Raw genomic sequence first — 15,247 nt, 5'->3', positions numbered from 1 at the left:
ACTATTAATGCAATAAAAGGCAATATACTATAAAACACTGATGAAACTATAGGCAGCATACATATAAAAAAATGATACAGCCAGAGGCAGCCATTGACTGCTGAAAATCACTGATTTAATGAATGGTAACTTATATCAAATCTGTTAGCCTACTGACTTAAATCCTTTGTAAAAAGGAACAACTTTCAAAATAAAATCAATAAAACCATATGAAAAATAAAAAAAAAACAATATTCCCTAAAAAAAATAATGTTTTTGGCCCCTATGGCACCTTATGATTGAGAGATTTTCCAAAACTCGATTAAAAACAAAAAAAAAGTTTATTTTTATTACCGGTCCCCACTTTGACCTCTATAACCTGAAAAATGATAAATGCAATTTAAAATCTGTTAAATATTCTGAAAATGGAATTTTGAAAAAAAAAAAAAAAAGTTTAAAAAAAGAATTGTCAAAATAGAATGAAAAATAAGTCTTTTAAATTTTAAATAAACACATATTTTATCCCTTTTGGCTCCATTTTTAATATCACATGCTATTAACAGCAAGTAACTACATATCAAAATTCCATGATATTTGATTGACTATAACTAAAGTTATCGCACAGAAATGAACAAAATGAATGACAAACAACCTTGGTGTCATAACATAATATAACTGCAAAAGTGTAATTAAATCCAAATTAGAATCCTGTCTTTATCAAATGAGGAAGTTGATATTTTTTTAATTTTAACAGAGGAATATTTGTTTGGATATTAACAAGGTTAACATTTGTATTCTGGTATTCCTACCCTAAACTCCTACGTGACAAATTTGTTTTTAATGACTGTCATTAGCAAGAGCTCTTAGAAAATAATAGCAGTCAATTTATCATTCTGAGAAACCTTCAGATGACAATAAAAGTATCATCCCTAAAGGAGATAAAAATATACTCAATCTCCTTGTGTGTGGAACTATAATTATTGTTGGCTGTAAATTTGTAACTTACAAATTTTCATACAATTGAATATAATATGATTGAAACAGTAGTCAAAAGGTAATATCTGTACCAGTGGATTGAAACAGTATTCAAATGGTAATATCTGTACCAGTGGATTGAAAGAGTAGTCAAAAAGTAAAAATGTATCTGTGGATTGTCACAGTTGTCAAAAGGTAATATCTGTACCAGTGGGCTGAAGCAGTAGTCAAAAGGTAACATCTGTAGCAGTGGAGTGAAGCAATAGTCAAAAGGTAATATCTGTAGCCGTGGATTGAAATAGTAGTCAGAAGGTAATATCTGTACCTGTGGATTGAAACAGTAGTCAAAAGGTAACATCTGTAGCAGTGGATTTAAACAGAAGTCAAAAGGTAATATCTGTAGCAGTGGACTGAAGCAGTAATCAAAAGGTTATATCTGTAGCAGTGGAGTGAAGCAGTAGTCAAAAGGTAATATCTGTAGCAGTGGACTGAAGCAGTAGTCAAAAGGTAAAAAATGTATCAGTGGATTGTCACAGTTGTGGAAAGGTAATATCTGTACCAGTGGGCTGAAGCAGTAGTCAAAAGGTAACATCTGTAGCAGTGGAGTGAAGCAGTAGTCAAAAGGTAACATCTGTAGCAGTGGAGTGAAGCAGTAGTCAAAAGGTAATATCTGTAGCAGTGGACTCAAGCAGTAGTCAAAAGGTAACATCTGTAACAATGATTTGAAACAGTAGTCAAAAGGTAATATCTGTACCAGTAGTGGATTGAAGCAGTAGTTAAAAGATAATATCTGTAGCAGTGGATTGTCACAGACGTCAAAAGGTAATATCTGTAACAGTGGACTGAAGCAGTAGTCAAAAGGTAACATCTGTAGCAGTGGAGTAAAGCAGAAGTCAAAAGGTAATATCTGTAGCAGTGGATTGTTACAGACGTCAAAAGGTAATATCTGTAGAAGTGGACTGAAGCAGTAGTCAAAAAGTAACATCTGTAGCAGTAAAGTAAAGCATTAGTCAAAAGGTAATATCTGTACCAGTAGTGGATTGAAGCAGTAGTTAAAAGATAATATCTGTAGCAGTGGATTGTCACAGACGTCAAAAGGTAATATCTGTAACAGTGGACTGAAGCAGTAGTCAAAAGGTAACATCTGTAGCAGTGGAGTAAAGCAGAAGTCAAAAGGTAATATCTGTAGCAGTGGATTGTTACAGACGTCAAAAGGTAATATCTGTAGAAGTGGACTGAAGCAGTAGTCAAAAAGTAACATCTGTAGCAGTAAAGTAAAGCAGTAGTCAAAAGGTAATATTTGTGACAGTGGGTAAAAGTAGTAGTTAAAAGGTAATATCTGTAACAGTGGATTTAAGCAGTAGCTAAAAGGTAATAAGTATGGCAGCACGAATAAGTTCTACAAAAGTATGCCAAAGGAGCTACAATATTGTAGCTAACATGTATAATCCAAGAAATGAAGTCTCTGTGTTTTAAGTGTTTCAGCTTCTGAAATGTGGTAAATAATCTATTTTATAAAGCTCAGGTCAGACAAGGCTACATATTTAGCCATGATACAACCAAAAAAATAATATTGTTATTTCAAAGACAGAATGAGAATAGAGTATTGAAAGTGAAAGTGGACAATCATCTTTGCTATTCCTGAGAAAGATGCAAAGTTCTATGAGTTAGAAAATCCACACAGTAAAAAATAAACAAAAAAAAAACAACAACCGTAAGACTAAGACTAAGACTAAGCAGGACTTGATTTGATATAAAGAGAGATTTACTGAGTAAATCATTATTTATAAAATAACAGAGCATAATGCTATGAAATCTTAATATGTGGTTCTTAAAACTTCAATTTTACTGAAAAAATGAAGAAAGGACATAATGAAAGAAGGTTGAAGCATTCAATCATCAACAACAGAGAACATTAGAAGTCAATATTCATTTGATTCACTTTTGACAGAAATATCTTAAATTCTCAACTATTTTTATTGATGCAATCACTCAGCATAAAATCTTCATTCATCTTATACAATTGTCAATAATACATGAACAATAAATGAGATAGGATTGTTTTTATTGAACACACCATCAGTCATTGACTGAATACTTATGACCTTAAGTGGGAACAATGTTACTATCAATAATATCCTACTGTTCTTAATCTAAACAATATTTCTACATCCCACAAAGCCACTGTAGGGGGGTGTCCACTTAACTTCCTATATACCAGTGTATACAGATGTGCAGCTGTAATAGGTCTGTTTTTCTAGAGTTGTAATATATGATTGGGTCATAAATTCTTCTACTTTCCTACGTGAATTGGTTGTCATTTCTGAGGTGTACTATATCAATGGGTCATATTTAACAATTCAAATATATAATGCATTGCTAAGAAAAACTTCCCTATTATCACCAATTAATCTTCAATTAGTGTCTTCTCTTATCTTAAATATATGAATGGGTATGTATTTTGCATTGAAAAATATATGAATGGGACAGATTTTCTTGCTAGATAAATATATGAATTGGGGGGGGGGTGTGTTTTTCCAGCTCCACCCCATAACCAATTTTTCCTCCCGTGTAGCAGTGATCGAATTTAAGGAGAAATACTTGCTAAATGCATGTTGAAATTCAATTTCGCAAGAAGAAATTATTTCCACTTGCTAAAATTTGCTAGTGGAATTCTACAAGTCATATAGATTAAGTCCAGAAATAACCCTAAACACTTAAATTTAGCAAGTGTAAATTTTCAGTACTTGCTAAATTTAGCTAGTGGAAAAAAATTCTGAAATTCAATCCCTGGTGTAAAAAGTTTGTCAATCTACATAGTCACAAACAACAGAGAGGTTTATTACATATATAGGCCACAATATTATGTATACTTCACAAAACTGTACCTCTCTTTACTAGTCACGAACTATACATTTCTAGGAGACTCTACAAATATCTCATTCCCACACACAGGAAATGTAATTAGGACTGTAGAAATCAGAGTTATGGTTAAATTGGAGTTTCTATTGATGTCAAGAATCTCTTCTTTCAGAACAAAATATAAGACTAGGATGTTGCATAATTTAATGAAAGCTTATGAATGTTTCAACAAATTCACATCAAAGAGAAAATTTATTGTAACCATAACAGGAACACTTGATACTCTTTTCTTATGTTTACAATAAATCTACAATGTCCTTGTTAAATGCAAACTTAAATTCAGATATATTACTAAGACTGAATCACAACCAAAAAACTATTGAACACTGCAGTGTTACCAAAAATTTTAAGAACCAAAAATAACCAAAAAAAAAAATAAAATAAATAAAAAGGGATGAAAGCATTATATTTTGCATAACTTTTGTCAGGAGTTAGTGGTTATACCCTTTTTGGATCCAAAATCAATGTCTCTTTTTTTAATTACTTGATAGTGGTGAATCCAAAAAGAATACAAAAAGCTCATAAATCCAAGAAAAAAGGCCAAACAAAGAAAACAACACAGATCATAGATAAATTCATGCTATGAAAATCATTACTTTTAATGACTGTCTTTTTAAAACACTTTTGAAGTTGAAAATTTAATAAATAGTTTTGTCAAAGAAAACCACTTGAAAATTATTAAAAAAACCGTGTTGATAGATATTTAAACAGAAAGTTATAACACCTTTACAATACTACACATCCAAGTGTCTATCATGAGAATTGTCAGAATTCCATGCTAATATATTTGTACAAAGGACACTTCAATTTTGTATTAATAACTACGTCACCTTAATGCCAAATGTTTAGATAAAAACTTGAATTAAGGGCTCATTCTATTCTGAATAATCTACAAAAAATTCCATTACTAATCTGAACGAAAGTTGGACGATTTTTTTTAAACCTTTCCAATTGTAATATTGATTGATTGATTGTTTTATTGTTGTGTAACATCTTATGACAGGCTTCATTTGCCACTTCATGGCAACATTTTATCAATTGAACTAACCCTTCTTGACACAATTAAATGGATTTTAATGTGCTACAAAACTACATCAACAGCCTACAGGAAGGCAGGTATGTCAACCCACTCAAAAACATTAATCTGAATCTGAGCATAGCAGTTATCATTGGATCTTCTATATGCCACATGCTTAGCAGAGAAGTCTTAACCCTAGCCATGTTGAATTGTTTGAAAAAAAGTGGATCTGTCACCTGAAAATAGTCTTTTTTGGCAATATTTTGTCATTTTTTGCGAGATGTGGGCTCAATAGGGACAAGATAGGAACCAATGTGCATTAATTCCAAAGCTTTTACCCTGTTAAGGCCGTAGAAGCCAAATATGTTTCATTACAGTCGCACATGGAAGGTCAGGGGTTCTACGAAGGGTCACTCGTGTGAAAAAATGAGGATTTAGTTAATACAGGGAGTTGACATAGTAATAGTGGTGAGATATCATTCTTATATAGATTCCAAACAAAATTAAGCACTATAGGTCAATTCTGCTGTGGTGAAGGGCCAAGAAATGAGCCATATCCCTAAAAAATGTCACTTTTTTGGCTACTGTAAACTCATGACCAAGTTTTTATTTTATAAGTTAGTCTCATTTCAACCCATGTTCAATCTTCTTGCAGATGGAAACAAATTGTGCTTTTCTAAACTTAAAATAACAGAGCAAGAAACAAGGTCCAGGGTGGATATATCTAGGCTCAGCATAGCAAGGGTTTGGTTTGACTTGGCAGGGGATCTTACTCAAAACCTGATGGACTCACGGGAATCACTTCACTACAAGACCAATGAGGCTATTATTAACAGCCATGTATACTGTAATAAACTACTCTTTTTTCAAGTTTAAGTTTACTACAATGTATGTAAAAAAATAAGATTCTGCAAGTCAATGCCCTCCAAACCAACTTTAGTGTAATTGTATTAGCAAACAGTAAGCTGTTGTCGCACAAGTCAAAATTCAAATTTCATACCATGACAGATATACATACAGCATGTGACAAAGTAGTGGCAGAAATAAAAAAGAGGAGAGAGATGAATGAATGGACAGACCCCCATCGTTAAGAGCAGGGGTGAAGTGAAGATTAGTATGTACATCTTTAAAAGTATAAAATTTCAGTTGGCACTATATGCAGCTCATGTGCTGAACATCACCGTTGCTTTATTTGATATAATAATCATACAGCCGCATTTCATGAAGTTCCCTTCACATTCCCATTAGTCAACAAGTCAACACTGCTTGATTCAGAAAAAATGTCATTATCTTCTAGTAGGGAATTATTTCTAAACATGAATAAGCCATCTTAAAATCTACTTAATTAGAAAAATAATGGATTTATTTTGCATCTTGTCAATCACTATTTTAATGACATAAATAGCATGATGTAAGCTGATTCAACTAGATAAACATGAAGATATCCCAGTCGTCACATTTTTTTCATCCATTCATAATATTGGAAAAATTGATTAGTCTTTTATAGTTATAAAGTGCATATCATTTCTATATGAGACAGAAATAGGAGTTTTGATAGAGACTCAAGAGACTTAACATTCATTGTAGTTGCCCACTTAACAGTCTGAAAAAAAATAATAAAATGTCATGTAGTCTGTGTGTTTAATATAGCACTATAACTAATTCAAGACGTGGAGAACATTTCTCACTAATACAAGGCGTGGAGAACATTCCTAACTAATACAAGGCATGGAACACATTTCTAACTAATACAAGGCATGGAGAACATTCTTGACTAATACAAGGCATGGAACACATTCCTAACTAATACATGGCATGGAAGAGTAATCAAGGGAACCAAGGTTATAGCGGTAATCAAAAGAATGTAATCCAGGGACAAAGACCAGACATGGAAAACAGACATTCACAACAAAGAACATAAAGTAACTAAAATCATACATACAAAGTAACAAAAGTAAATGAGCAACTCCGACTCCACTAAAAACTGGGAGCATGGACCAGGTGCACCGGTATGGAAGACATGGAACACATTCCTAACTAATACAAGACATGGAGAACATTCCTAACTAATACAAGGCATGGAACACATTCCTGACTAATACAAGGCATGGAATACATTCCTAACTAATACAAGGCATGGAGAACATTCCTAACTAATACAAGGCATGGAGAACATTCCTAACTAATACAAGGCATGGAACACATTCCTAACTAATACAAGGTATGGAGAACATTCCTAACTAATACAAGGCATGGAACACATTCTTAACTAATACAAGGCATGGAATACATCCCTAACTAATACAAGGCATGAAGAACATTCCTAACTAATACAAGGCATGGAACACATTCCTAATTAATACAAGACGTGGAGAACATTCCTAATACAAGGTATGGAACACATTCCTAATTAATACAAGACGTGGAGAACATTCTTAACTAATACAAGGCATGGAACACATTTCTAACTAATACAAGGTGTGGAGAACATTCTTGACTAATACAAGGCATGGAACACATTCCTAACTAATACAAGGCATGGAAGAGTAATCAAGGGAACCAAGTTATAGCGGTAATCAAAAGAATGTAATCCAGGGACAAAGACCAGACATGGAAAACAGACATTCACAACAAAGAACATAAAGTAACTAAAATCATACATACAAAGTAACAAAAGTAAATGAGCAACTCGGACTTCAATAAAAACTGGGAGCAAGGACCAGGTGCACCGGTATGGAAGGCATGGAACACATTCCTAACTAATACAAGACATGGAGAACATTCCTAACTAATACAAGGCATGGAACACATTCCTGACTAATACAAGGCATGGAGAACATTCCTAACTGATACAAGGCATGGAGAACATTCCTAACTAATACAAGGCATGGAGAACATTCCTGACTAATACAAGGCGTGGAACACATTCCTAACTAATACAAGGCATGGAACACATTCTTAACTAATACAAGGCATGGAATACATCCCTAACTAATACAAGGCATGGAGAACATTCCTAACTAATACAAGGCATGGAACACATTCCTAACTAATACAAGACGTGGAGAACATTCTTAACTAATACAAGGCATGGAATACATCCCTAACTAATACAAGGCATGGAGAACATTCCTAACTAATACAAGGCATGGAGAACATTCCTAACTGATACAAGGCATGGAAGACATTCCTAACTAATACAAGGCATGGAACACATTCCTGACTAATACAAGGCATGGAGAACATTCCTAACTGATACAAGGCATGGAACACATTCCTAACTAATACAAGGCATGGAGAACATTCCTGACTAATACAAGGCATGGAACACATTCCTAACTAATACAAGGCATGGAACACATTCTTAACTAATACAAGGCATGGAATACATCCCTAACTAATACAAGGCATGGAGAACATTCCTAACTAATACAAGGCATGGAACACATTCCTAACTAATACAAGACGTGGAGAACATTCCTAACTAATACAAGGCATGGAACACATTCCTAACTAATACAAGACGTGGAGAACATTCCTAACTAATACAAGGCATGGAGAACATTCCTAACTGATACAAGGCATGGAAGACATTCCTAACTAATACAAGGCATGGAAGACATTCCTAACAAATACAAGGCATGGAGAACATTTCTGACTAATACAAGGCATGGAACACATTCCTAACTAATACAAGGCATGGAATACATCCCTAACTAATACAAGGCATGGAGAACATTCCTAACTAATACAAGGCATGGAACACATTCCTAACTAATACAAGACGTGGAGAACATTCTTAACTAATACAAGGCATGGAACACATTCCTAACTAATACAAGGCGTGGAGAACATTCCTAAACATTAAAAATCAGACCAAAAATAAAAGTCATTTTTTTGGACATGGCTATCATTGGATATTATTTTTTTCATTTTACAAAAGAGATAATGATTATATTACACATTACAGAGATACATGTATGGTTTTTTTTTCAGACAATTTTTCACCCACTGCCAGATTCTTACAGAGACTTAAACTTCACCAGTACTTCTGACATAGTAAAGAGACTCAAAGACACAAACTACAATAAGTTACATAATTCTGTCTAAAATTTTTCATCATCTAGATCTGAAATCTACTTTGATATTTTACCTGAAAGTAGACTGGAGCAATGACTATATTATATTAGTAATATAAAGTCCCTGACTGGAGGAAGTAAACTAAATTTCAAAAATTACTTTAAATTCAACACAATATTACAGCATGAAACAAATTTGTCCAATAAGCCAGGCAAAGATCACACAGTTCATATTAATTGACCATCCCAAACCAGAGCTCTCTGTCAATAGAAAATTTAATTTTCCTTGTGGCTAAAATGCCCCTTATATCATTGTAAATGTCAATAATTATACAATTTACAGACAGCAGCTAATTTTTTCCGCCATAAAGTGTCATCTTCAAACAAATTGCCATCCTACGTATCAAGCCATTAAAACAAGTAAATACAGAAACCAAGAAGCCTTACAGTGCTTACAGAGCAGACATCAGTTCTACATATATAGCTTTCTCCTGTAAATACTACTTAATCATATAAATATAAGAATTTATAACACCTACTTCGTATCATGCCTCCATCAGCACTCCTAACAATTAACTGAATTTTAAACATCTTACCTCTGAAAGTCTGAATACATTTGATTACCTATTCTCTTATGTAACATAAGATAGTGAAATATTTCATTTAGGCATTTTATAATAGCTGAAAAAAAATGGATGAAAAGGACTTAATTCCTTTAACATTTATATTGATTCACAACAATATCCTGGGAGAATATCAAAATTATGTCATCTTCCAAAGGTTTCAATGCACTTCTTCAGAAAAGTCCATCAGATTTCTCACATTTTTATACTGGTAAACAAGAAAAAAAGATGCCTCATGCAATATGGTGCTAAGAATACCCCCACTGAACCATTTCTGTCAAACCTTGAAACAGTACAAGTCATCATGCAAAAACAATTTACACTGAAGCCTGTATTAACTGAATCTCAGTTTTTAGAACCTGAAGGAATTGTTTGGTTCAGCCTTTAAGGAGTTGTTATACAAGTTCAAAATGCATTAAAACTGATGTGAAGAAACTTAGGAAGAATTCTGGTTAGGTCAGAATTCCCTAAAAAAAGCTGAAAATCTTATTAAAATTTCCATCATGCATCACTTAAGTAATTATTTAGTTGACAGTAACATGAAGTAGATAGATAAAAAGGAACATCAAAACAAAAGACATGGTAGAAGCTGAGAAATCAGTTACAGAAAAGAGTAACAGAAGGACTAGGTGAATGCAACTGTAGTTTATAATTTGCTTACTCTCATACAAATTGAAGGAGAACTAGATATCATTGAGATGTAATCCATCTCTGTTGGTCCTGCTAAGGGAAAAATTCTGTACATTAGCCATGCACAACACTTTCAATCACAGAAAATCTTTACAGCCTAGAAACAATGCCGTTGTGCAAAAATCATTAATTTGATCTGGAAGTCAAAGTTTATTGTCAAAAGTCACAAAACATGGAATGAAATACATTGTCCTAAGCTGATCTTCCTTCATACCAAATATTAAAAATTTCAAAGAAGTAACAGTCCAAACATGAATATGCCAAACAAATTCTTTTGACGTTGAGGTCGAAGTTTAAGGTCAAAGGTCAACAATCATGGTATAAGACATACTGACGAGCTGATATTTACTCGTGTCAAATATTAAATGCATATACCAAAAGACAAAAAAGTTACAGTCAAGGCATAAAATTGTATGCAAAAATCATAAATTTGACCTTGAGTTCAAAGTTAAAGGTCTAAATTCATCAACCATGCATCTTGAAATGGTTAACAACATTGTGTAAATTCATAGGAATTCTTATATGTATACCTTAAGTCATATAGTTAAGTTTTAAAATGCTTGTTTTTGATCACATTTTTACCCCTTTTTAAAAATTAAGGGTTGTAACCACATAGATCAATCAAATCCTTTCTTTTGTGCTATGGAACTTACAGAAACCTATACAGTTATATTAATGCTATTGATTGGAAACAGCTAAGAATAAATGTCTCAATTTTGGCCTTTTTAAATCCTTAATTCTTTAATGGTATTTGGCATAAGCCCCAAAATCAATTCCAGTCAGACCTTTGTGGTATAGAACAAATGTTCTATCCTGCATTTTTATTTTGAGAAAATATAGGTCCTAACTTTTTTTAAATGTATACACAAAATATTTTAACAATATGAGATCCTGCCTTTTTCATTAATTTCTTGTGGGCTTTCTTGTTTGTCATGGGCAATGACAACAGAGCCATACCCTTATATGACTGTACAAGAAAAAAAATCCTTTTTCAGCTTAGATAAAGGTTTTTAGAAAAAACAGTGACAGATACAGGGGAGAGTGAATGGAATTGACATCCCTCCCTTTTATTGAAAAATTTGTCATGTGCAAAAATGTCCCAGCCCCCTTACCTTTTCTAAGGACACCTGCTGACACCCCTACTTTTCAAAGTGTCATGATCCACCCCTGAAAAAGATTTGATAAATCAAGACTTACATGCATTAACATAAGTTCATATTTAATGCAACTAAGCATGATAAGATTTGTGGAAATCTAAAAGTAAAGGAGCTACATGTATTATTTATACAGTCACTTAAAACTTCTTATTATTCATGATCAATATGGTAACTAGGAGAACTTCCGCTTTACTTCAATAAAGATACCAAAGACCTATTAACCAAGAAATAATCACATTTTATTTCATTATTGACTGAGTACTAAACTTTCCATATAGTTACAAAACAGATAAAAACTTAGTAAATGTGAAGAGTTCATGATCAAGAGAACTATTTAAATAGCTTAGTGCATATATTTTTTTTCAAAGTAAGTTATTTATACATACACAAATGAAAAAAGAACTGAAATATTTATTTTTGATTTCAGGTAAAATTGGAAGCAGGTTTATTGTGTCCAGAGGTTTAAAAACAGGTTTACTTTAGTATCAGGCAAACCTTTTTTAAATTTTCTAAACACCTTCAACAATATTTTTCATAATGTTACATTTATGATAAAAAAAATACCAAAAAGAATTGTATTAAAATGTTTGGGAAATGATAAAAAAAATACCAATAATATTGTATTAAAATATACGGGAAATGATTAAAAATACCAGTTAGAATTGTATTAAAATGTTTGGGAAATGATAGAATTATATCAAAATGATTAGGTAATAAAGAAAAATGTTTCCTACCATTTTTGTTCACAACATAATTATTTTTTGACTCCAGCATCCCATCCTTCTTCATTACTTTTCTTGGTTCTCAAATTACTATAAGAACATACTGGGTTGATGTATTAAGTCATAAAGACAACAAATATGGACTTTTCCCTCTCTGCCAGATCCTTAGGTGGACCTGTATTTAATATGAAATGGATGTTTTCTTTTAACTTACAAGTACAAATACAATGTTGATGGATATCATCCTTTGCTTCTTAATGTTTAAGCAGATTTGCACAAAAACGTTTTAATTACTTTTTCAAATGTCATTCTTATTATTTAAAAGACAACTACCGGTAATAGTAATTGTACCCAAAATATGATCAAAAGTACCACAGCATGGTAAAAATTTAACATGAAATGCTTCTGTGCACAAGTTAAATCTTCTGGTGTTCTATGCAAGGCCTTACTTAAACATGACTGTGTTAATGACTTATTGTTTTTACTCTATTTTTTATTATCAGGGCTCCACAAACAAAGTTTGTAAACCCTTTTGATTTAGCTCGGTTTATATTCTTCAGCTTCTGTTCCAAAATTTTGTCAGACACATTTCTCCATGAAATGACTCTGTTTTGTACTAATCTGACAAGCTGAGCCAGACTTTTATTGTGTTGGCTCACAGAAGCAACAACCCACAAATATAGGCATGTCACTTCTCTTACATACATTATAATTACTTTGAGACAACCATTTGTCATGCTATATCTCATACATACTTAGAAGAGAAGCATTGACCTGTTTTAAAGTCTTCGGGTATCAAAACTAAACATCCTGTTATTGAGGCAAGCATGCTACCACAACAAACTCAAAGCAGTTGATGTTTTGATGGCATTGTATGCAAAGATGGTTCAGAGACTACCTGACAGAATCTCAAATTTTGTACTTTTCTCCTATTTGGCCAGCTAAAAAAATTAACAATTTTTCCTAGAACGAAGCCATTTTTACTGCACATTTCTTTGGTCTGGCAATATTTTGTTTTCACTAAGAAGGGACTAAGTCTAAGAATGAAAACTATACAGTTTTTGGATATATAGACAACCAGGACAAACCAGTATCTAATTCTGATGCCACTAATCCATATAATACTAAAATCCTGATACCAGTATTGAAAATAATTACAAAAAAATTAGTCTACCTTAATCAATGAATTAACTAAGTAGAAAAAGAGAATGGATATCCTAAAAACATGAAATGATACGGTTAAATGGAATGACGTCAATTCTGATTTCTCATTTTGTTTGTTGTGCTATTATAGTACACATTAGCATCATTATTGCATAACAGTAGGTTTTAGTTTATGACAAAACAGCTACAATCTACAATAGTTTCCACTTTCTCCATAGAGATCCCAACATATGATATCTGGTTACAAACAATACATCCTTGTCAAAGAGAATTTCAACATTCTATGAGGAGTGTGGTCATTGTTCATGATTTCAAAAGACAAACCTTTTGCAAATGGAGAACAAAAGACCACATCAAACATGCAATGCAGTGAAAACATCTACTGCTGCACCTGTGTGAAATTGTATTTGCTTTTGTATAATTAAGCACCTGTGCAGATCCATAAAATGTACATTTGGTTCCAGACAGAGTAATATCATTAATTCTGCACCTCTAAATTTAATTTATACTAAATCCAAAGACTCTACAAATTGAGGAGCAATTTATCATAATTTTGTATAATCTAGAGAAAATTGCAGATCATATTATAAATGGGCACGAACTGCAAAGGGTAATTACCAGATGGCACCAGAATGAGCTACATCCCAGATATGTACTTTACTTGTCCAGAAAGTACAACTCCTATGAAGGTTCAGGCTGAAGGTAGTGCATCAACATTTCTTTGTTTCTAATATGTATGTGATCAAAGCATTTGTTGTTTCATTGTTATTTAAGCCATAGCATATTTTCTGTATGGACTTAAACTCCAGAAAAACAAACTTGTTTTCAACCTGTCATAGTTTTCCTTTCCTCTACCCCAGACTTGACTTTTTATGAGCAACTCAGCGGGTGTTCCTAGAAAAGCAGAGGACGCTTACCCTACCAGTGCACCTGGTCCATGCTCCCAGTTTTTAGTGGAGCCCGAGTTGCTCATTTGCTTTTGTTACTTCGTAAGTGTAATCAAGGGAACCAAGGTTATAGCGGTAATCAAAAGAATGTAATCCAGGGACAAAGACCAGACATGGAAAACAGACATACACAACATAGAACAGAAAGTAACTAAAATCATACATACAAAGTAACAAAAGCAAATGAAGAACTCGGACTCCACTAAAAACTGGGAGCATGGACCAGGTGCACCGGTAGGGTAAGCTTCCTCTGCTTTTCTAGAAACACCCACCGTCGAGTTGCTCATAAAAAGTCAAGTCCGAGGTAGACAAACAAATAAAGGAAAACTAAGACCCGTTGAATAAATCAGTTTTCATGGTGTAGATGGATACACCATAATGATTCACGAGTTCATGATGACAATCATAATTCTGTAGTGATGACTTCAATCTTGTTACAACATAACCCTGTTCCAGAGGCCTATTAGAGTTCTCGCGCGATACAAAAAGCCTGCATAGTTTCGGCAAGCTCTGGCATAACATATGAGTTGTAATATGAACACTCCATATGCAGGTGCTGAAGGGATGTTGCCACAGATGAAAGGAAAGTTGACAATTTTGAATGAAACGTCATCACATCTGTCGTAAAGTTTGGTCAATAGTTTGCCTTTACCATCAATTTCCAAGTGTATGTCAAGATATGAGGCTGACTTCACAGTGCCTGTAGCATCCTTTATCTCAAGTTCTTTGGGGTAGATGCGATGTATCGAATTCCCGAAATTAGGATTGTTTAAAGATAATACGTCATCTATACAGCAGAAACTGAGATTAAAGGATCTAGCTAAACAATATTTTTTCTTTCAGATCAGATCAGCTATAAAGTTAGCCTCATAAAAGTGAAGGAAAAGGTCAGCAACTAAAGGAGCACAATTTGTTCCCATTGGAATGCCGACCGTTTGTTGAAAAATATGTCCACCACACTGGATAAATAT

General features: G+C 33.2%; 1 long non-coding RNA gene across 32 annotated transcripts in view; it reads right to left on the bottom strand.

The window, feature by feature from the left end:
* The window catches only part of LOC148613538 (uncharacterized), a 70,634-nt gene that overhangs the window by 9,281 nt on the left and 46,106 nt on the right, over positions 1–15,247 (bottom strand). For 7 of the 32 annotated variants that reach the window (XR_015923399.1, XR_015923397.1, XR_015923401.1 and 4 more), the window contains one exon: positions 11,399–11,453. The exons of 23 other annotated variants lie outside the window; for them this stretch is intronic. This is a non-coding gene — a long non-coding RNA (uncharacterized LOC148613538). Of the gene's footprint in view, positions 1–9,512; positions 9,535–11,398; positions 11,454–12,177; positions 12,341–15,247 lie in introns of those variants that run through there. 2 more of the 32 variants (XR_015923391.1, XR_015923406.1) reach the window with 2 other exon arrangements.

Source organism: Perna viridis, chromosome 6 (genome assembly GCF_037379345.1).
Source record: "Perna viridis isolate PV_CMFRI_1.1 ecotype Kerala chromosome 6, ASM3737934v1, whole genome shotgun sequence".
Classification (NCBI taxonomy): domain Eukaryota; kingdom Metazoa; phylum Mollusca; class Bivalvia; order Mytilida; family Mytilidae; genus Perna; species Perna viridis.
Note: the sequence above shows the minus strand (reverse complement) of the source record. Positions and strands in the feature narration are given on the sequence as shown.